General features: G+C 39.2%; 1 protein-coding gene and 1 long non-coding RNA gene across 2 annotated transcripts in view; one reads left to right on the top strand and one right to left on the bottom strand.

Moving 5' to 3' along the window:
* GRB14 (growth factor receptor bound protein 14) overlaps nucleotides 1–23,619 on the top strand; it is a 192,098-nt gene that overhangs the window by 27,151 nt on the left and 141,328 nt on the right. The window lies entirely within an intron of this gene.
* Nucleotides 414–16,536, bottom strand: LOC147378447 (uncharacterized). Its single transcript, XR_015152660.1, has 3 exons — nucleotides 16,402–16,536; nucleotides 15,352–15,437; nucleotides 414–453 (listed from the first exon to the last, which is right to left on the bottom strand). It is a non-coding gene; the product is annotated as an uncharacterized LOC147378447 (long non-coding RNA).

Here is a 23,619-nt window from a genome sequence, read left to right as displayed (position 1 = left end):
TGTCTCATGCATCAAACCTGGACTGGCGATCTATTTCATATCTGATAATATACATGTTTTAACGCTATTCTATCAAATCAACCCACCCTCACAGTCTCCCACAGAGTCCAAAAGACTATTCTTTACATCTGTGTCTCTTTTGCTGTCTCGCACATAGGGTCATTGTTACCATCTTTTTAAATTCCATATATATGCGTTAGTATACTGTATTGGTGTTTTTCTTTCTGACTTACTTCACTCTGTATAATAGGCTCCAGTTTCATCCGCCTCTTTGCAAAGACTTTTCTGGTCTCCCATTGCAGGACCAGGTGCTCTTTCTGACTGGATGCCCTGTAGGACCTGTGTCTTCACCTGCCTTCATGAAACTGCTTGCTTCTTTGGCTCTCTCCCCCATTAATCCATAATAAGACTCTTGGAGGCAGAATTTTCTGAGGCCAGAGCCTACGACAGTGCCTGAAACATAGTGCACATATAATAAATATTTGCTGTCTTCATGAATGAACAGGATGGCATAATACGATTATTATTTCAAAAGTGAAACAAAACAAAGCTTATTGGTGGCAATTATATAAATGTCCTATTTGTTCCCTCCCCAAATATTTAAGCATGCTGGAAATACATAAGTAAATGTATCATCTGGAATATAAATATGTCTTAAATGAAAGTTTGTAACCATTATATATCAAACATTTTATAAATGTACTATAAAAATATACTTAATGTTACAAGCTGGAAATTATTGAACCACATAGAAAAAAAATCAAACTGGCAAACTGAGTGAGTAATTATGTTTCTATTTATAATTATTTCTTTTTGTTTAATTTCAGGCTTTCCCTTTAACTTTGAAATAAACATGTTCATAGAGCTTAGCTTACTGGACTGTAACCCAGGCCTGACTGCATTGAAGCACACTGGGGGAATACAAATATATTTTTATTCATCATGGCAGATGCTCTTTGAAACTTGAATTGTGAGAACAGAAGTTCAATTAATGTGTTTTTCACTTGTTCTTCTGACAGATAGAGGCCAAATGACACAGTGGAAAGATCCTCAACTAAGTGTCAAGATAAAAACTTGTATTCTAGGGTCCTCTTTGCCACTTAAAATAGCCTTGTGACTATAAGTGCATCATTCAACATCTCTAAGTCTTGGAAATGTAAAAGAAAGACATTTTGTAAGTGGCACAGCATGGGTGTAGAAAGGCTCTGATATGTACGTGCCTGAGGAGTCCTGGTTTTGCCACTAACACTCGGGTGACCACTGAACCGTCTGTTTTCTATTTCTCTTTCACTCATTTACATACTGTAAATGCTCAGCATACACTGACACTTTGTTAGGCATTCAGAAATAAAATATGTGGCTCTTATTTAGAGGAGCTCGGAGTTCAGGGTAAAAGATAGAGATCCAAATCTCTGATAATAACATTTCTATTCACACATCCCAAACATTTGTGTGTGTAAGAATCACCTGCAGATTTCCTTAGAATGCAGATTGTGATTCAGTAAGTCTGGGGAAGAACCTGAGATTCTACATTTTTCACAAGTTCCCAGGCTGTGGAGACTGTGGACAAATGGACCAAAGTTTAGGAGCAAGTTCATTGAGATATAAACAGAGTGATGCTAAAAGAGCACAGAAGGAAGGAAACTAACTCAACATGGAAGGCTCCACAGAGGGAGATGGAGTTGAGGGATAAGCAATAGAAGGTGAAGGTAGGTATTATATGCATTTGAGTGGGCTTCCCTGGTGGCTCAGCAGTAAAGAATCCACTTGCAATGCAGGAGACCCAGGAGATGCAGGTTCAATCCTGGGTCAGGAAGATCCCCTGGAGGAGGACATAGCAACCCACTCCAGTCCTCTTGCTGGGAAAATCTCATGGACAGACGACAGTCTCCTGGGCTACAGTCCATAGGCTCACAAAGAGTTGGACAGGACTGAAGTGACTGAGCACACATGCATATGCATTTGAGTTGAGGGAGTATTTTATATAGGACACAGGATGTGCAAATGGCCATAGTCCGGGTGTAAAATAAAAGAAAATTGGAGGAGGCAAGTGACAGGGACACCAATTTCCAGGAAGTGCAACAGTCTACAGGAGGGATGATGAGGACCTGCTTTGATGCATTCATCTGATTATTTGTAACTCCATTTTGCAGAGTGGGTATGGTGGAGGGGGCCTCATGAAGATGGGAATAGTGAGGATGAAAAGGAAATAGATGTCTCCCTATATATTTATGAGGTAAAAAAACAAGACAAGATCCATGATTGAATGTGATTCAGAGTAAAGGGTGAGGCTGGGACGCTTGCATCTCAGACGACTGGAAAACAGGGTTAGTGTTTAACTCAGGGAATTCAGCAGAGAGACACGCTTGGATCAGGTGGGGGAAGTGAAAAATGAGCATAAAATGAGTTTTGACATCGAAAATGTAATGACTGAAGGATGGCAGTTCATGTCTGTTTAGGTCTAAAGATCTATTGCTGTTCACTTTTGTTAAATTCACTGCCCTTGAACGCTGCATAGAGTTATTTTTCCTATTTGAAGGAAAGTGTTAATTGCTTAGTCGTGTCCGACTCTTGGTGACCCCATGGACTATAGCTCGCCAGGCTCCCCTGTCCATGAAATTCTCTAGGCAAGAATACTTGAGTGGGTAGCCATTCACTTCTCCAGGGGATCTTCCCAAACCGGAGACTGAAACAGGTCTCCTACACTGCATGCAGATTCTTTGCCGTTTGGGCCAGGGAAGCCCACTCTCTATTTAGCAATCCATAAAACAACTTTAAGAGACAATTAACATTTTACCCTCATCTCATGAGTCCCTTTAGGAATTTTCTTTTCTTAGTTATAAATTCTTTTTGTGTATCCTTAAAATTTGACTATTATGATTTTAAATAGTGTTAATTTTTTTTCTGAATACATCTTTTTATCTTTCCCATGCATGCTTAGTCGCTCAGTCATGTCCGACTCTATGCAATCCCATGGACTGCAGCCCACCAAGCTCCTCTGTCCATGGGATTTCCCAGGCAAGAATACTGGAGTGGGTTGCCATTTCCTTCTCCAGGGGATCTTCCCAATTCAGTGATCGAACCTAGGTCTCCTGCATTGCAGGCAGACTCTACCATCTAAGACATCAGAGAAGCCCTTATCTTGCCCATGGGTGGGTCATATGATACAATTCATTTTCCTGTGTCTCTTCCTCTTAACTATTGCTGCACTGTTTCAGCTGTTTTTGTGAAAAAGTGATTATTGACATTTTCTCCTTTGACACTACCTTCTCATGGGCCCATTTCTCATGGGCTCTACCTGATTATATTCCAGGCTTTTAAAATTAGTCATTCATTCTGAAATAACTTGTCCTGAATAAATTCATTTTGGTAGTTCTATATCTTAAAGTTTATACACTAAAGTTGGACTTTATTACTTAATATTTCTCCAATATATCATACATCTTGCCCCTTTACCTTTGCTGATATTGTGCGCACAATCTTGAAAACCCAGTTCTCTCTTTCAAGATCTTTTGAGTTTTCAACAGAATTAGAGATCTAGACTTTTATTTGAGGTCTAATGATCTTACTGTTGACTCACATATTTAAAACAATGCTATTCATAGTTGTTGCAGTTTGATCTGGCCTCTAAAAAGACGTGTTGAAGTCTACACTTTAGTGCCTGTGGATGTGACCTTATTTAACTTGTTATAATTTTACTTGGCTGTGTAGGTTCTGAGTTGCAGCACTCGGGATCTTTGGCACGACTTTTGGGATCTTTTCAGTGCATCACATAGACTCTCTAGTTGTGGCGCCTGGGCTTAATCTTAGTTCCCCGACCAAGGAAAGAACTCGTGTCCCTTACATTGCAAGGCAAATTCTTTACCACTGGGCCACCAGGGAAGTCCAGGACCTTATTTCAAAATAGGGTCTTTGTAAATGTAATCAAGTAAAGATGAGTTCACTAGTTCAGTTCAGTTCAGTCGCTCAGTTGTGTCTGACTCTTTGCGACCCTATGAATTGTAGCACGCCAGGCCTCCCTGTCCATCACCAACTCCCAGAGTTCACTCAGACTCACGTCCATGAAGTCGGTGATGTCATCCAGCCATCTCATCCTCTGTCGTCCCCTTCTCCTCCTGCCCCCAATCCCTCCCAGCAGTGGCCAAAGTACTGGAGTTTCAGCTTTAGCATCATTCCTTCCAAAGAAATCCCAGGGCTGATCTCCTCCAGAATGGACTGGTTGGATCTCCTTGCAGTCCAAGGGACTCTCAAGAGTCTTCTCCAACACCACAGTTCAAAAGCATCAATTCTTCAGTGCTCAGCCTTCTTCACAGTCCAACTCTCACATCCATACGTGACCACAGGAAAAACCATAGCCTTGACTAGACGGACCTTTGTTAGCAAAGTAATGTCTCTGCTTTTCAATATGCTATCTAGGTTGGTCATAACTTTTCTTCCAAGGAGTAAGTGTCTTTTAATTTCATGGCTGCAATCACCATCTGCAGTGATTTTGGAGCCTAAAAAAAAATAAAGTCTGACACTGTTTCCACTGTTTCCCCATCTATTTCCCATGAAGTGATGGGACCAGATGCCATGATCTTCATTTTCTGAATGTTGAGCTTTAAGCCAACTTTTTCACTTTCCTCTTTCACTTTCATCAAGAGGCTTTTTAGTTCCTCTTCACTTTCTGCCATAAGGGTGGTGTCACCTGCATATCTGAGGTTATTGAGATTTCTCCCGACAATCTTGATTCCAGCTTGTGCTTCTTCCAGCCCAGCATTTCTCATGATGTACTCTGCATATAAGTTAAATAAGCAGGGTGACAATATACAGCCTTAACGTACTCCTTTTCCTATTTGGAACTCGTCTGTTGTTCCATGTCCAGTTCTAACTGTTGCTTCCTGACCTGCATACAAATTTCTCAAGAGGTCACTAGGGTGGAATCTAATTTGACATGACTGGTGTCCTTATAAGAAAAGAAGGGAGAAGAAACGCACAAGGAAAAGGTCATGCGAGGAAGGCAGATGTTGTAATGATACCTCTACAAAAAGGATTGCTGGCTGTTACCAGAAGCCAGGAAGGGAGGCATGGGACAGATTTTCCCTCACAGCCCTCAGAAGGAACTGACAGTGTTGACTTCTAGACTCCAGAACTATGAGACAGTAAAATTCTCTTGTTTTAAGCCACATAATTTGTGTTGCTCTATTACTACAGCCCTAGGAAACCAATACAATGGTAAAGAAAAAGTTCACCTGTCAGTTTCATATATGGTTTGCCAGTCTGTAATATTAAGTAATTTTGTTTTATTTTTTAGATAAAAACCCTAGGAATTTGTAAAAATAGATATTTTGGGCTATGCTTTTCTGGAATACGGCAAGTTACTTCATACCATTACCTACATCTCCATTTTCATCTAATATTTCAGCTAAATTGTTGTTTTTAAGTAGTTCAGTCATGTCTGATTCTTTGCGACCGCATGGACTGCAGCACGCCAGGTTTCCCTGTCCTTCACTATCTCCCAGAGTTTGCTCAAACTCATGTCCATTGAGTCGATGATGCCATCCAACCATCTCATCCTCTGCTGCCCTCTTCTCTTCTTGCTCTCAATCTTTCCCAGCATCAGAGTCTTTTCCAATGAGTCAGTTCTTCGCATTAGGTGGCCACAGCTTTAGCATAAGTCCTTCCAGTAAATATTCAGGGTTGATTTCCTTTAGGATTGCCTGGTTTGATCAAGGGACTTGCTGACCTATGTACTCTCAAGAGTTTTCTCCAGCACCACAGTTCAAAAGCATCAAATCTCAGTGCTCAGCCTTCTTCACGGTCCAACTCTGACGTCCGTGCATGACTACTGGAAAAACATAGCTTTGGCTGTATGGACCTGTGTCAGCAAACAGATGACTAGAAAGTTAAGGTTTTGAATTTATTCCCTCAATAAATATTAATATTAAATACCAGGTACCAGAAACTGAACTGGATACAATGGATGCAACTATGAATAACCATTTTCTTAAGAAATTTATCATTATCACAGTAGTTATCCTACAATAATGGCAATGAGGGAAAAGTAGTACAGATGGCTACAGGAAGACAGAGGAGGCACTTAATATGATCAAGAGATCAGGAAAATCATTCTACTGTGATGTGCGTAATGTAATTCTACAGAAGTGACATATCAGCTCAACTGTCTTACAGCTAAATATATAACAGAACTGAGATCCCAATCCAAGACCTTTGATCCAAATCTCTTTCTACAGTACCGTACCACTTTGCTTTTTGCATTTGCAAAATTGAGGATAATACTACTCCTTAAAGCTCTTGTAAAGATTCAGTAAAACTTATGAAGCACGTTGGCCGGATGCATGGCCTTGACAGACCTTACTAGTGCCCACCAGAATCTGGTTCTTTTAGCTGTCCTGCATCTTACTCTATCCTGACTAATACAATGATCCATAATACATGCTCCACAAATTTTCTTCTTTCCTTTGACAATAATTTAGTGGACGAGATGATAGAAATAAGGTTTAAATTAAAAAAAAAATTAAAATTAGGTCATGTATTGCCTGCTTGGATATAATATATTCTTATTCCAGATTCTGAGACAAACCAAAAGCAGCTTAAGATAGTTGAGAAAGTCACCATGTCCTAAGACCAGCTGAAATGAAAAATCTATTTGCTGTCAGGAAAAAAGTCACCTCTCATTAAGGATTATTTCTTTCATTCTTCCAAACCAAATTATTTAGGGTTAAAAATAACAAAAAGAAGCTTATGAAAAAACATATAAATGCTAAAAATCCCAGCTTGAGGTTTCAGCAACTATTCTTAACATACCTTCAGAGAGTTTTGACTGTCATTACTACAAATTGAAGACTTCCAGGAAGGAATTATTCAACAAAAAGAAGTCTTTTATTTTCTCCACAAATTTGGGACATGGAGAGAAAAATGAGAGCAAAAATAATTCTAAGTTTTCCGCTCAAACAAATCTAAACGCTTCTGCCTAACATTCAACGTCTTGATGGTATGTTCTCATTTGCTAACTAACCGCATTTCCCACTTTTTTTTTTTTCTAACATAGACACCATTTTAATCAAGTCTCCTCAAAGTCCACAAATAAGCCATTTCTTTATGCCTTTATCCATTTGCCTGAAATGCCTTCTCGCTTACTTGGAGAATGGACTCTTGGTCTGCATCCTGTAACTGTATTTTTTATTCAAAAATTCACTGCTTTTTTTAAAAAAAATAATTGATTTGTTTTTAATGTTTAAAAAACTGAGATATAATTGAAATATAACATTAGTCTCAGGAATGCAATATATGTTTATGTCAAAATGATCACAACAATAAGTTTAGTTAATATTCATTGATACTTTTTTATTCCTAGTAATTTTGTTTCTGGCTTCCCAAGTGGCTCAGTGTAAAAGAATCTGCCTGCCAATGAAGGAGACGTGAGTTTGATTCCTGGGTTGGGAAGATCCCCTGGAGTAGGAAATGGCAATCCACTCCAGTATTCTTGCCTGGAGAATCTCATGGATACAGGAGCCTGGTAGGGCTACAGTCCACGGGATTGCAAAAGAGTTGGACACGATTTAGTGACTAAACAACTTTGTCTCTAATTTGGTCTATAAGTTCTCAAGAACAGGAATGCTTTTTACAACTCACCTCCATCTCCTCAAAGCTCTGGCACAGTCCTGAGCACACCATCAGCAGTAAGCAAATACTTTTGGGTTGATTGCTTTGTGAGTGCCTGTGGGGATGGCTGCATAATAGAGTATGAGGAAGAAGAACAGAACATTGAAGGTGTTCCAGCAGAAGAACTTGTGATTGAAGTCAAAACCAGTGTCTGGGGGTGTGAGGGGGCCTTAAACATCACCCTCTGCAGTTTTTAGAGCTGTGTATTGACAATTAGTGAGCATTGGACAGTAGGCAGTAGTATGACTGCCTCACAGAAAATGAAAGCGGGCGATAAAGCATTTCAAAAACTTTCCTGCTTGGGAATAGATCTGGTGGCTAGAGAAATGAGGCCCTGAAAACACTGTTGACATTTTAAATATTAGACATTGCATTCTCTGCTATCATCTTCACTTCTGTGAGGCAGATACATGATCAATAGGTATATTGCAAGTGCCATGTCATTTTACCCAGACTGTTATCTATGTTATAGATGCAGCACAAAGATGTTTTATGTAACAACAGAGTGCCAGGTAGTTAATGATGTGATACATACTCATGTGAAGTGTATTAACACCAGTTCAGTTGCTCAGTCGTGTCCGACTCTTTGCGACCCCATGAATCGCAGCACACCAGGCCTCCCTGTCCATCACCAACTCCCAGAGTTCACCCAAACTCTTGTTCCTCGAATTGGTGATGCCATCTAGTCATCTCATCTTCTGTCATCCCCTTCTCCTCCTGCCCCCAATCCCTCCCAGCATCAGAGTCTTTTCCAATGAGTCAACTCTTCGCATGAGGTGGCCAAAGTATTGGAGTTTCAGCTTTAGCATCAGTCCTTCCAAAGAACACCCAGGACTGATGTCCTTTAGAATGGACGGTTGGATCTCCTTGCAGTCCAAGGGACTCTCAAGAGTCTTCTCCAACACCACAGTTCAAAAGCATCTATTCTTCAGTGCTCAGCTTTCTTCACAGTCCAACTTTCACATCCATACATGACCACTGGAAAAACCATAGCCTTGACTAGACGGACCTTTGTTGGCAAAATAATGTCTCTGCTTTTGACTATGCTATCTAGGTTGGTCATAAGTTTCCTTTCAAGGAGTAAGCGTCTTTTAATTTCATGGCTTCAGTCACCAGTAAATACTAACAGACATTTAAGGTGTTTGGGTAGGTTTTTCTCAGCTGTCCAGCTGTACTGCACCACCCTGTATCCTTTTACTAAAAGGATACTAAAGCACTTTTCAGATACAGTACATTAAACTAGGTGTTGAACTACATTTGACATTCCTAAAAGGAAAGATCACATGGTAGACAGAGCCGTGGACTTCAGTAGAAGCAGAGGAAGGAAAGACTGAGGTCGCGGTTGCCTTGAGCTCAGTTTTTTCATCTATCACTTGAATACCAGGCACTGCTACAGACTTTGAGGAGCTACACATAAACAAGCCAGACATCCTCTGTAACCATGATGCTTGTGTTCCATTTGGTGAGCTAGACAATCGATCAATGAATTAATGATCAAGATTCAGACAGCGATCAGTGCTATAAGGAAAAGAAATCAGGGTGTTCTAACAGAGTAGTGAGGGACAGGGTGGCCAGGAAAGACTGTCTGGGGAGATGACACGTAAGCAGAGGCCAAAATGACACACGGGAGCAGTGCTGTCCCAACGCAGGGAGAGTGACCCAGCAAAGGCCTTTAAGCTGCAGGGAGCTCAACACATTTGTGAGGAATGGTGGGCAGGCCATTGTGATGGGGACCTGATGAAGGACACTGGAATTAAGAGGGTGGGTCAGAGGTGCGGGCCCAGGGGAGGAGCTGGGCTCCAGTTTCACTGAAGGCTGGGCCCTCACTGCGCTGATGCCGGGAGCACCCGCACGTCCTCTGCCTGCTCCTCGGCTGTAGTTTCAGGTCCATGTTTGCTCCTCTCTCCTGTGCTCACTGCTGTTCTGGGACCCCCTTATCTTTCAAACAGAAGGACTTCGTGTCTTTGCCGGATTATTTAGAGAAAACATATACCTTGTGTTTTGCATTAGTCCTTCCTTACAAAGAATACTTGGTCCTCATGTGTGGTTATTTTGTAACAAATGATGTACTAGTTATGGCGCTGAAATCTGAATGTGAGAAGCTGTATTTTTCATCTCTTATGGTGCTGGTGCCAGGGTCAACTTGTCCATGTGCTATGGCCCACAATATTTAAAATATGCAGATATTTTGATTTATTTTAAAAATCAGAAGAAAAAAATGAACTTTTAGGTTAGAGAATACAAGTATTATTGATATATTTATTTTCAGCCAATGCAATTATAAAATATAACTTAATATAGTTTTATGAAGGAAAAGGCCCATGAAGGCTGTGTCTAGGGTCCTTCAAAGTCATAATAAAAGCAGCATGTGTTTACATGATAACAGACACTAAGGGGCTGTGTACTCCAGTACAATTATTATTCTCACAGAAACACGTTATCGTGTTCACTCTAGTTTAATGATTGAATAGACTCTAGACTATTTGAATGTGTGTGTGTGTGCATGCACGGGTGCTAAGTCACTTCAGTCAGGTCCAACTCTTTGTGACTCCATGGACCATAGCCCACCAGGCTCCTCTGTCCATGGGATTCTCCAGGCAAGAATACTGGAGTGGGTTTCCATGCTCTCCTCTAGGCAAATTCCTGACCCAGGGATCGAACCCACATCTCTTGCGTCTCCTGCACTGGCAGGCAGGCTCTTCATCACTAGCGCTACCTGGGAAGCCTGTGTGTATCCTGGAAGCTATAAATAAATAAATATTTATAATATGTATATCTACCACTGTTCTATGATAGTGTATGAAATATATACATAGTTACAAGTATATAAATGGAAGACTTTAAAGTCTAGATTAAAGATGAAATAATGTTTAAATAATTCTTAAGTTATTAATGATAAAATCTTTGCTGTTAAAGTTATTGATAATTATTTTTAGAGAAAACAATATAACCTCACATGCTGAATTTCTATGAAAGTTTTAACATTTAGTGATCTGAAAGTCAAGTTAAAAGTTCAACTTTTTAAACTTGGTTTTAATGGCTAACATATCTGAAGAAGATACTTTACAAAAAAATGTTACATTCCAATGAAATGAGTATATCAAGGGAAATACTTAGGAAATCATACTACTACTCATTTTTCAAATCCATCTACCAATTACCAGATATTTTTTGAAATTCAGCAACTTGGCATTTTCTAGATTTTGACACCTAATCAGAAGTTGTTGCATTGTTATACTTTTAGCAATGAGTTCAAGATCCACTTAAATTTCCAGTTAGAAGACTTTAAAACAGATTAAATCACGTTAGTTTATGTTTTAAAAAAAGGAACGGACATTTATAGATGTCATATTTACATCTGTTATTAAAATGCAGAAAAATCATATATTTTCAAAAATGCCTTCTCTAATTAATTAGTTGCAAAAACAATTTGTGAATCACTCATTGTTAAGCAACCATTGTTGCTTAATCACTCATTGTTACCTCAATGGGCTGGATGAAAACATGTCTTTTTTCAAAAAATATCTACCAGGCGACATTGTGCTGAGACCCACCTACCAGTGCAGAAAAGTCCAGCAAATGTGAAGCCCTTATTTAATATATAAAATAAAAATGTATAACTCAATTTTTATTTCAACAATCACTTTAAGTACTTCAGTGAAATAACTAGTGAATGACTTTGTAAGACAAAAGTTTTTAGATATTGTCTTTCTCATTACAAACTATTTAATGGTTATAATACTGAAAATAATAAATTTAAAAATTCACTTAATGGGACAAGGAAATTGCAACACGTGGCAAAAGGCTGAAAGGAAACCCAAGAGTGATGGGGCAGCGCCGGGTGCCACAGTGTACCCTTGGTGCGCCTCTCACTCATCATACGATGCACGACCTTCCGACATACACGGCGAGTGAGGTGTCAGTGCAAATATCTACATTAACGATCGGTACAACTGAATTTCTCTTCTATTTTTTAGGCAAGAAATGAATATAAATAGGAGACTTAATGTTTTTGCCTTGCACTAAAGTGGATTATTTACCTTTAGAGAACGTTCTGTTAAATTCCCATTGAGTGTTTCTCATCTTTAAAATTTTCTTAAATTCTAGCTATCTTCTCCTAATATATTTACTATGACATCAATTCCTTTTTAAAATTTTAGCCAATCAAAATGTTCTTTTAAAAATAACCATAACAAATAAATATGGAGATTACTGACACTTTCTAAACTGTCTGTGCCATTTGTTAAGATACTTTTTGGGGTTTCTAATATCAGTTGAAATTAATCATAGAGATCAGTTGAAGAAAAAACTCCTTTCTGCAATTAAAAAGCAATTTTCCAAAGACTCCATTCATTATTCAAAAAGAACAAATCTACATTAGCAAAAAATATTCAGGCTATGAAATATGCATATTTTTATTAAGAGTGAACACAGAGAATATAGTCAATATTTTATAAAAACTACGTATAACCTATAAAAATACAGAGTCATATGTTGTACCTATGAAACTAGTATAATACTGTAAATCAAGTATACTTCAAAAGCAAAAAAAAGACTAAGCAAACAAGTTTTGATGTTGAGCAATAGTTATTTTTTCACCTTTTTTTTTGTGTTCTATAAAAGTATCACATAATCATATAATCGAAATATACTGTGTGTTTATCAACCCCCACCAAAAATCCAAATATAGAATAGCATTTCTGTGACTTTAGCATTATTAAAGGTCAGAGAAACAAATGTTACTTATGTCAAATTTGAAATTTTAAAAAGTAAAATGACAGTATCTAACTTACCAAAGATTGGAAACCAGAGGGCAAAGAGGGATTAGTATTTCAGAGACAAAATATAGAAAAAGAAAAGAGTACAATAATAGCTAAGATAAAGTCATTCAATTAATAGACTATTTTCAATTCAAAGTCAATTTATAACATCAGTCGCTAGTAATTCAATTCATATTTGAATCAAGTCTAAAATGCAGCTTCAAGTCATATTCCTGAATGTTTTAAGAATTTACCAAGAATCCTTTATGCATTACTGCCTATTACTTTTGTTCAAAATAGGGTGGGGAATGCTTGGGAAAATAAGCCAGTTTTGAAGTAGCATTGTAAAAAAAAATGTTTTAAAAGTAAATGGCTACCAAAAAAAAATTCTATTCAGCTCATCAAATTTGCCTTGGCCTAATCCATATTTACCAACTTACTTCCTCCTAGCTATTTCCATCATTTTCTATCATTAAACTAAGACAGTAGTTCTCAGTCTTGAAACTAGCAGAAATAACCCCCTGAGGGAAGTAATAACTACCTACCTCTTTGACCGCGCCTTCTGTGTCTACTTTGAGGCTTCTTCTTCCTCCTTCTGTCCTCTAAATGTTCCTGCCTGAGATTTGTTCAAGTTTTTACTTTCTGCTCTTCAGACTCTTGCCTCTGATAATCTCATTTACCCTATGATTTCAATGTTGCCTTCCTACAGAAGAATCCCAAATAGATCAGTCTAGCAGAAATTTCTCAGGCTATAGTCTCACATTCCAACCTCCTGCTGGTCTTCTTTGCTACACTCTGTGATCAGTTGCATCCAACTCTTTGTGACTCCATGGACTGTAGCCCACCAGGTTCCTCTGTCCATGGGATTTTCCAGACAAGAATACTGGAATGGGTTGCCATTTCCTTCTCCAGGGGATTTTCCTGGGCCAGGCATCGAACCCCTGTCTCCTCAACTGGCAGGCAGGTTCTTTACACTGAGCCACCTGGGAAGCACTCAGTTCAGTTCAGTTAAGTTGTTCAGTCATGTCCAACTCTTTGCGACACCATGAATTGCAGCACGCCAGGCCTCCCTGTCCATCACCATCTCCTGGAGTTTACTCAAACTGACATCCATCAAGTCAGTGATGCCATCCAGCCATCTCATCCTCTGTCGTCCCCTTCTCCTCCTGACCCCAATCCCTCCCAGCATCAGAGTCTTTTCCAATGAGTCAACTCTTCGCATGAGGTGGCCAAAGTATTGGAGTTGCAGCTTTTGCATCATTCCTTCCAAAGAATACCCAGGACTGATCTCCTTTAGAATGGACTGTTGGATCTCCTTGCAGTCCAAGGGACTCTCAAGAGTCCTCTCCAACACCACAGTTCAAAAGAAGCACTAGTCTTCTACATTTGGCTAAAATAATTCCTCTTTTCTGTTAGTACTTCTTCTCCTATCTATGTTGCCTTGAGGCTCAGAGCTCTTTGGATTATATGCTTCCTCGCTTACTGTTCCACCTCTCCTATTATTATTTGCACTACTTTCAGTAACATCTTAACTAGTCTCCTTGCTTCCAACTGAGGAACATGTCAAGTTGAATCATCATTCTAAAGCATGGCTTTAATCATGTTTCATATCATCTTTAAAAATCTTCATTTGCTTCCAATTTATTTAGTTGGCCGCTCAGTCTTGTCCAATTCTTTGCAACCCCATGGGCTATAGAGCCCACCAGGCTTCTCTATGCATGGGATTCTCCAGGCAAGAATATAGGAGTAGGCTGCCATTCCTTCTCCAGGGATCTTCCCAACCAAGGATCAAACCTGGGTCCCCTGCATTGGCAAGTGGCTCCTGCATTTCAGACAGATTCTCTACTACCTGAGGCACCAAGGAAGCCCAATAAAAATTTACTGCTATCTTTTTTAGTCTTTTTGTTGTACTCAATTGTGTCCAACTCTTTGTGACCCCATGGACTGTAGCCTGTCAGGCTCCTCTGTCCATGGGATTTCCCAGGCAAGAAAATTACAGTGTTGTGTTAGTTGCTTAGTTGTGTCCGACTCTTTGTGAACCCATGAACTATAGCCCATCAGGCTCCTCTGTCCATGGGATTCTCCAAGCAGGAATACTGGAGTGGGTTGCTATTCCCTTCTCCAGGGGATCTCCCTGACCAGGAATCAAACCCAGGTCTCCTGCATTGTAGGCAGATTCTTTACCAACAGAGCTATCAGGGAAGTCTAAGAATATTTATAAAAAATGTTCAAATTCCTCAGTCTGCTATTCAAGAATTTAATTATCCATCATACTTTTCTTGACTCACTGTCTATCATCCTATAATTTATTTCTTATACACTGAATCTGAATTTTATTACCTAATATTTCCTAAATGTAACATGCAGTTTCTTTTTTTTTTATTTTATTTTTAAACTTTACAATATTGTATTGGTCCTGCCATATATTGAAATGAATCCGCCACAGGCATACACGTGTTCCCCATCCTGAACCCTCCTCCCTCTTCCCTCCCCATGCCATCCCTCTGGGTCGTCCCAGTGCACCAGCCCCAAGCATCCAGTATTGTGCATTGAACCTGGACTGGTGACTCATTTCATATATGATATTATACATGTTTCAACGCCATTCTCCCAAATCATCCCACCCTCTCCCTCTCCCACAGAGTCCAAAAGACTGTTCTATACATCTGACTTCACCTTGGCTGATACCACGTTGCTGATATCATGAAAGCCTAGTTCAAATTAAACCTTTTCCAAGATGCCTTACCTGATAACTCTAGCTAGCTGAGATCTCCCATTGATTTATTCCTAAAGCCACTGTGATGCAATGGGAAGGGTACATGCTTTGGAATTCTTTACATCTAGGTTTCAAAGTCATTCTGTTAGTTTTGTGACAATAGGAAAGTCATGGTTTTTAAATATATAAAATGAGAATAATACAGCTTACCAAGAAGTTCAAAATAAATCTTGTGTGGTATAATTGATGCCACCAGGAGAGAGTCCAATTCAGTAGCTAGAAGCTTCTCAATAAACCTGAGAAGGTAAAATTTTTATTTATTAACATATATCAAACACCAATGGAGGACTAGGCACTTTAAATTACAGGGTGATTAGCCAGATAAACACAGTCCCTGCTTTCACGGAGCCAACAATTTGAATTCACCTCAGCCCAGAGTATGTCCTTTACTTTAAAGACTCAGAAATGACCTGGGGAATTGATTAGGTTAATGCATATTATACTTGCTAACAGCGCCCTTAACACAGATGTATAAAACCAGAATAAACAATTTATTTATGCTGAAAGTCTTAACTGTCAAACAAACTGACCCCTCATCATGATCTAACCAGGTAGCTGTATGGAATCAGAATGAGAAGGGGAAGATTCAGATATTTGACAAACTTGGGTTCTCACAGCCAGGTGGGCCAATCTCTAAAGAGAGACTTCCTTTCTTAATACAGGTGTGTATTGGGAGATGGTGGTCTAGTGGTTAGGACTCTGCACATCCACTGCATGGGGGCAAAGCTTGGGTCCCTGATCAGGGAACTAAGATCCCGTCCCACAGCAGCCAAAAAAGAGAAACAACAACAACAAAAACCCCACAAGAGATGATACCTCAAATCCAAGAGAAGCTACAGAATGATACACCTCTCCTACCTTCCTCAATTTCTAAAGAATTTGCAGAAGAGGTTCACAAATATTCTTACGGATCTTAAAGTTAGGGATGGAAAAGCCTGCCACAGATCTCTGCAATTAAGGATTATCTTATGATGGGGCTGGAGGCTATGTTGAGAGAAGTGGATAGAACTCTCAACCAAATTCTGAGCAGAACTTATGAATCCTCACAAGGCAAAGATAAATCACTCAATTAAAAAATGATGAACTCAACTGAGTATATGATATTAGGCAAAACAGCAGCTCAGAGTCAAAGATGAGATTTAAGCCAAAAGAAAATCATTATGGTAGTCTTATAAAATTATGTGTCTGGTAATATATTACCTGGGCTTCACTGGTGGCTCAGCAGCCAAGAATCTACCTGCCAATGCAGGAGATGGGTGTTTGATCCCTGGGTCAAGAAGATCCCCTGGAGAAGGAAATGGCAACTCACTCCAGTATTCTTGCCTGGAAAATCTCATGGACAGAGGAGCCTCGCAGGCTGCAAACCATGGGGCTGCAAAAAGTTGGACACCACTTAGCAACTAAACCACCTCAACACATTATCTAAAGTTCTCGAAGGCTGATACCAGGCCTGGTTTGGCTTTCTGTTAGAATACCATACCCAATAAATAATATGCTTTGCATCAATATTTAAGAAAGGAATAAATGACCCATCTTTATCTACACATCGGGTAAACTGCTTATAAGAGACATCTTTGGTGACTGGAAGAGGACACTGAAGTAGGCTTTAGGTGGCATGAGACTTAAGTAGTATGAGGCTGGCACCAGCAGGGAAGTTTAAATCTTATCCCTAACCTCCCCCTATTCCTTTGATATTCAAGTGTCCATTAAAAGAGAGATTCCCCAAGACATATTGGCTGGGTGGACAGTAAACTGCCAGGCGCCTCTGTCCATGGGATTTTCCAGGCAAGAATACTGGAGTGGGTAGCCAATACCAGGGGATCTTCCTGACCCAAGAATCAAACCAGGGTCTCCTTCATTGCAGGCAGATTCTTTACTGTCTGAGTCACCAGGGAAGCCCAATAAAATGGAAAATTAGTCAAAACAGCTTTAACAAAGAACACTTCTCTGAGCTTTGTCCATATGCACTCTACAGGCCTTTTGGCCCCTCACAACACTGTGGAGTGCATAGTAACCACGATAAACTGTTAATTATTATTATTATTTATCTACTCATCACTAGGTTCATTCCAAAAACTGTATGAGGTGGCCAGAACACACACAGAAAGATAACAATAAAAAGAACAGCAAAAACCAAAACATACAGAAGGAAGTCAAAGTCAATGCTGAACATAAGGAAAAGGAATTAAGCTCCAACCATGGGTAGTATTCATATAGAGAACGCAGACTTTTGGAATCTGTATACTTGCTATAAACGGATAAGAGTGACACTGACGTTTCTTACAATGCATTTGAACTTTACAGGTAGAGCCTGATTTTCTTGGGAAATTTTAAGTTTCTTAAAAAGCATCTTTAGGGAAAGAAGCCTTTCTTTAGGGTATACTGTCAGATTTCCTTAGGCCTAAGCCCACAGTACTTTGCTGGTTTAAAAACTGCTACCTGAGATTTCAATTTCTCTAGAATGCTCCTTAAGTGAATTTTCATTTTTAATTTATCTTTACACTATCTCAATCTTTTTTGCCCTTTCTTCCTTCTTTCCCTCTCTCCCTTCTACCTTCCTTCCTTCCTTTAACAATCTAATCTTGATGCTCACTTAAGACAGTTATTCAAAGGATAGTCTTTGGCTTTTCTGGTATTGTTATTTAAACAGGACATACCCAATGTGCTTATAAGTGGCTCAGATGGTAAAGAATCTACCTGCAATGCAGAAGAGCTGGGTACAATCCCTGGGTTGGGAAGCTCCCCTGGAGAAGGGCATGGCAACCCACTCCAGTATTCTTGCCTGGAGAATTTCATGGACAGAGGAGCCTGGTGGGCTACAGTCCACGGGGTCACAAAGAGTTGGACGTGACTGAGCGACTAACACACACACACTAATTTGTTTATATTTTTAAAAAAATTAACAAGAAGGAAATCATACCAAACCACTGAAAGTAATAAAACTTGAAATATAAAATGTTTTATACAACTTCCATAGAAAAAGTTGGTGGTAGAATCTCTGTGAACCATCTGGAGTTCAGGAGTTTGACAGCATGCATATTTTCGAGCTAATGAAGGCAGGCACACACAACTGCACTGGTAGGTACTCACTAAACGTCATGCTTCTAGGACTGGAGAATAAAGTGTGCTTCCTGGAATATTGTAGTGGTTTTCTTTTTCACTTAAAAAATGATACCATATAGAATGTAGTTCATAAAAGTATCAGACTGGTAGTTCTGCAGCCCCATTTTTCTTCCTGCAAAGCAACAGCAACAGAGGCAGGGATATTACAAATGTGCTGAAATATTTTTAGTAATGGGACTTACTTGGGGCATTATAGGAGAATTTTCCACAGTTTATTGTGATCCACACAGTCAAAGGCTTTGGCATAGTCAATAAAGCATAAATAGATGTTTTTCCGGAACTCTCTTGCTTTTTCAATGATCCAGCGGATGTTGGCAATTTGATCTCTGGTTCCTCTGCCTTTTCTAAAACCAGCTTGAACATCTGGAAGTTCACGGTTCACATATTATTCAAGCCTGGCTTGGAGAATTTTGAGCATTACTTTACTAGCATGTGAGATGAGTGCAATTGTGCGGTAGTTTGAGCATTCTTTGGCATTGCCTTTCTTTGGGATTGGAATGAAAACTGACCTTTTTCAGTCCTGTGGCCACTGCTGAGTTTTCCAAATTTGCTGGCATATTGAGTGCAGCATTTTCACAGCATGCCAAAGCCTTTGACTGTGTGGATCACAATAAACTGTGGAAAATTTTGAAAGAGATGGGAATACCAGATCACCTGACCTGCCTCTTGAGAAACCTATATGTAGGTCAGGAAGCAACAGTTAGAACTGGACATGGAACAACAGACGGGTTCCAAATAGGAAAAGGAGTACGTCAAGGCTGTATATTGTCACCCTGCTTATTTAACTTGTATGCAGAGTACATCATGAGAAATGCTGGGCTGGAGAAAGCGCAAGTGGGAATCAAGATTGCTGGGAGAAATATCAATAACCTCAGATATGCAGATGACACCACCCTTATGGCAGAAAGTGAAGAGGAACTAAAAAGCCTCTTGATGAAAGTGAAAGAGGAGAGTGCAAAAGTTGGCTTAAAGCTCAACATTCAGAAAATGAAGATCATGGCATCTGGTCCCATCACTTCATGGGAAATAGATGGGGAAACAGTGGAAACAGTGTCAGACTTTCTTTTTTTGGGGCTCCAAAATCACTGCAGATGGTGATTGCAGCCATGAAATTAAAAATGCTTACTCCTTGGAAGGAAAGTTATGACCAACCTAGATAGCATATTGAAAAGCAGAGACATTACTTTGCCAACAAAGGTCTGTCTAGTCAAAGCTATGGTTTTTCCAGTGGTCATGTATGGATGACCACTGTGAGAAAGCCTGGACTGTGAAGAAAGCTGAGCACTGAAGAATTGATGCTTTTGAACTGTGGTATTGGAGAAGACTCTTGAGAGTCCCTTGGACTGCAAGGACATCCAACCAGTCCATTCTGAAGGAGATCAGCCCTGGGTGTTCTTTGGAAGGAATGATGCTAAAGCTGAAACTCCAGTACTTTGGCCACCTCATGCGAAGAGTTGATTCATTGGAAAAGACTCTGATGCTGGGAGGGATTGGGGGCAGGAGGAGAAGGGGATGATGATTCATGGGGTCTCAAAGAGTCAGACACGACTGAGCAACTGAACTGAACTGATAGGAGAAGGCAATGGCAACCCACTCCAGTACTCTTGCCTGGCAAATCCCATGGATGGAGGAGCCTGGTAGGCTGCAGTCCATGGAGTCACTAGGAGTCGGACACGACTGAGCGGCTTCACTTTCACTTTTCACTTTCATGCATTGGAGAAGGAAATAGCAACCCACTCCAGTGTTCTTGCCTGGAGAATCCCAGGGACAGGGGAGCCTGCTGGGCTGCCATCTCTGGGGTCGCACAGAGTCGGATACGACTGAAGTGACTTAGCAGCAGCAGCAGCAGGAACTTATAAGCACGTCAAAATTTTTACATAAATCAGGTTGTTGTTGCATCTGAAAGGCAGTGGTAGGAGATAAATGAATAAATTCACAAGAAGTGCACGTAGTTTGGCAAGTCACTTATGGCTCCTGGAAATTTCATTTTTAATAAGGCACAAAGATTATTTAAAATGGTTATTCATTGCAGGGGTTTCCCTGGTAGCTCAGCTAGTAAAGAAAGCAATGCAAGAGACCCGAGTTGGATTCCTGGGTCAGGAAGATCCCCTGGAGAAGGGACAGGTTGCCCACTCCAGTATTCTTGGACTTCCCTGTTGGCTCAGATGGTAAAGAATTTGACTGCAATGCAGGAGACCTGGGTTTGATCCCAGGGTTGAGAAGATCCCTTGGAGGAGAGCATGGCAACCCACTCCAGTATTCTTGCTTGGAGAATCCCTATGGACAGAAGAGCCTGGAGGGCTATAGTCCATGGGGTTGCAAAGAGTTGGACACGACTGAACCACTAAGCACAGCACACTCATGCGAGAGGGCCACATAACAGAAGATAACGGGATCTCCAATAGATGTGCTCCTGGAAAACAGGTGTCTACACTGGCTGGTCATGGCACCACCCTTCTATCTTAGAAGACCTTAAATTGTTACTATTATTCTTCTATACTTTCTGTTATTCAGGGGTAGACTTTATTTTCTAAAAGTCACGGGATAAATGTATGTCTCCTAGATCACAGAGAAGATGCTTAAGCTTTTCCCACAATTATTAACTGCTTTGTTAGCACAGCTGGCTATAAGTGGGGGTGAAGGGTAGGGGTGGTCTACAATAGTCCTGTTTTAAAGGAATAAGATATAACATAGGTTAAGATTTGATGATGAAATTTCATTTGTCAGTTTAGAGGATGGCTGAAAGGCAGTCTTGTGAGGGTTATGATAATAGAGCACTATTAAAGTAGAAAAAGGAATCCTGGAAACACCCCTTGATTTGGGATGGGTCACCAAAAGGATGTACTCTAGCAGTAATGGCAAATCAGAAGTAGTAAATCTTTAAATGACCTGGAGCTCAGCTTTGAGTCATCACCAGATGAGATAATTTCAGAGTGCTAGTGCTTCCAGAAGCAGGAAAAAGCAATTACAACCCTTTGGGCAGGAATCTAGTGTCATCCTGGGCCTCCACTTATTTCTAAAAGTTATTTTGCAAATCAATGTTAGGTAAACAAAAATAAATAACCAAGAGTTTAAAGAGACAAAAAGACGGGAATCAAATGTAATAAGAATGCAAATAGACACATGAGGGGTTCAAAGACTGGCATTATCAGACACATTTAAATAACACCTATGACTTTCAAGGAGATAAGCAAGAAGACTGAATTTTAACAGGTATTTAGATACCAAAAATAGGATAATTTCACATGAATTTATGTATGAATGAATGGATTTATTAATATCTTGGACTCAGCTTAAGAAAGATATGTCAGGAAAAAAATACCTAGCAGAAAGTATGAAAAAATAAAAATTTGGTAATACATGAAAAATGTCAATAGGCAAGGAGGGCACAGTGATAAGGTCTAAGATATACATAATTAGAATCCAAGAAAGGAGAGAAAGGGGAAGGAGCACTATTTGAAGAGATAATGGCTAAAAACATTTCTAAGATGACAAAAAATATTATGTAGCAGATTCAAGAGCACTTACAAACTGCAAGAAGAATAAAAAGAAGTTCTCACCTAGGTGCAACATAATAAAATTGCAGAATATTAAAGGAAAGGGAAACCTTAAGAATAAGGGGGGTAAATAGGGTTCAAATTACTTTCAAAATAAATGACAATTAGACTGAGTTGGTTTCGTCAGAGCAATGGAAGAATATATTCCAAGTGTTGAAAGAAAGTAGTGCCAAGTAGGAATTCTCTATGCAGCAAAAAATCCTTCAAATAGGAAGCTGAGCAGAAAAGATCATTTAACAAAATCCTATACTTCTTCATAGTAAAACATTCAAAACGAGGAATAGAAGTTTACTTTTTTAACTCGATAAAAGTCATCTATGAAAACATAGCTAACAGCATACTTAAGGCTGAAAGATTGAATTGTCCCCCCATGATTAGAATCCAGACAAGGATATCTGTTCTCACCACTTTTATTCAATACTATACTATAGGCTCTAGTCAGGGCAATTAGACAAAAAGAAAAAAAAAGAATAAAGAAGGCAAAATAAACCAAAAGGTATCCAGATTAGAAATTAAGAACTAAAATTGTCTCTATTTGCAAATGACCTGATCTTGCATATGAAAAATCCTGAGAGGGGAAAAAAATGCATCCTCAAATCTATTAGAACTAACAATTCAGTTCGGCAAGGTTGCGGGATACAGAATCAATATACAAAAAATCAATTTAATTTATATACACTAAAAATGAATAATTCAAAAATGAATTTAAGAAAATAATTCCATTTGCATTAGCATCAAAAAGGATAAAGTACTTAGTAATAAATTTTTAAAAAGTAGTACAACATTTATAATCTGAAAACCACAAAACACTGATGAAAGAAACTAAAGAAGACCTAAATAAAGGGAAAGATATCCCATGTTCATAGATTGGAAGATTTAGTATTTTTAAAAGGACAATATTCTCCTCTTAACTGAACCGAAGCTTAAGTGAAATCCCTATCAAAATCTCAGTTGGCTCCTTTGCAGAAACTGACAAACTGATCTTAAAATTCAAGAGGAAATTAAGGGGATACAGAATAGCTTAAACAAACTTTAAAGAAAGGACAAAGCTGGAGGACTCACAATTCCCAATTTCAAAACTAACTAAAAATTTACAATAATAAAAAGAGAACAGGCATACGAAAAATAGAGCTCAATGGAACAGAATTGGAAGTCAAGAAGTAAATTAGTGGTCAACTGATTTTTCACAATGATGCCAAAATAATGCTATGGAAACAAAAGTCTTTTCAATACATAATGCTAGGACAATTGAATATATATATGTAAAAAAATGAAGTTGGACTCTTTTCACATGATATATAAAAATGTGTTATTGACTTAAACGTTAATAAGAGCTAAAACTCTAAAACTGAGAAGAAAACATAGGAGTATATATTTGTGACATCAGCTGTCTTAGATATGATACCAATAGCATGTGTCAAAAAAATTGGACTTTATCTAAGCTTACATTGTGATTTAAAATATCATCAGAAGTGAGAAGAAAACCCACAATGGGACAAATGAACCAACTGAAAAAAAAAAAAAAGAAGACAAATGAACCAAGTGAAAAATGGGGAGGGGATCTGAAAAGACATATCTCCAAAGAAGATATATAAATGGTCAGTTGGTGCATGAAAAGATGTTCAACACTGTTAGCCATTTGGGCAGTGAAAATCGAAACCATAATGAGATACCACATGGCACCCACTGGAATGTCTATACTCAAAAGACAGAAAATAACAAGTGTTAGTCAAAATGA

Source organism: Bos grunniens, chromosome 2 (genome assembly GCF_055505025.1).
Source record: "Bos grunniens cultivar Pamir isolate PY7600 chromosome 2, Bosgru_T2T1.0, whole genome shotgun sequence".
Lineage (NCBI taxonomy): Eukaryota > Metazoa > Chordata > Mammalia > Artiodactyla > Bovidae > Bos > Bos grunniens.
Note: the sequence above shows the minus strand (reverse complement) of the source record. Positions and strands in the feature narration are given on the sequence as shown.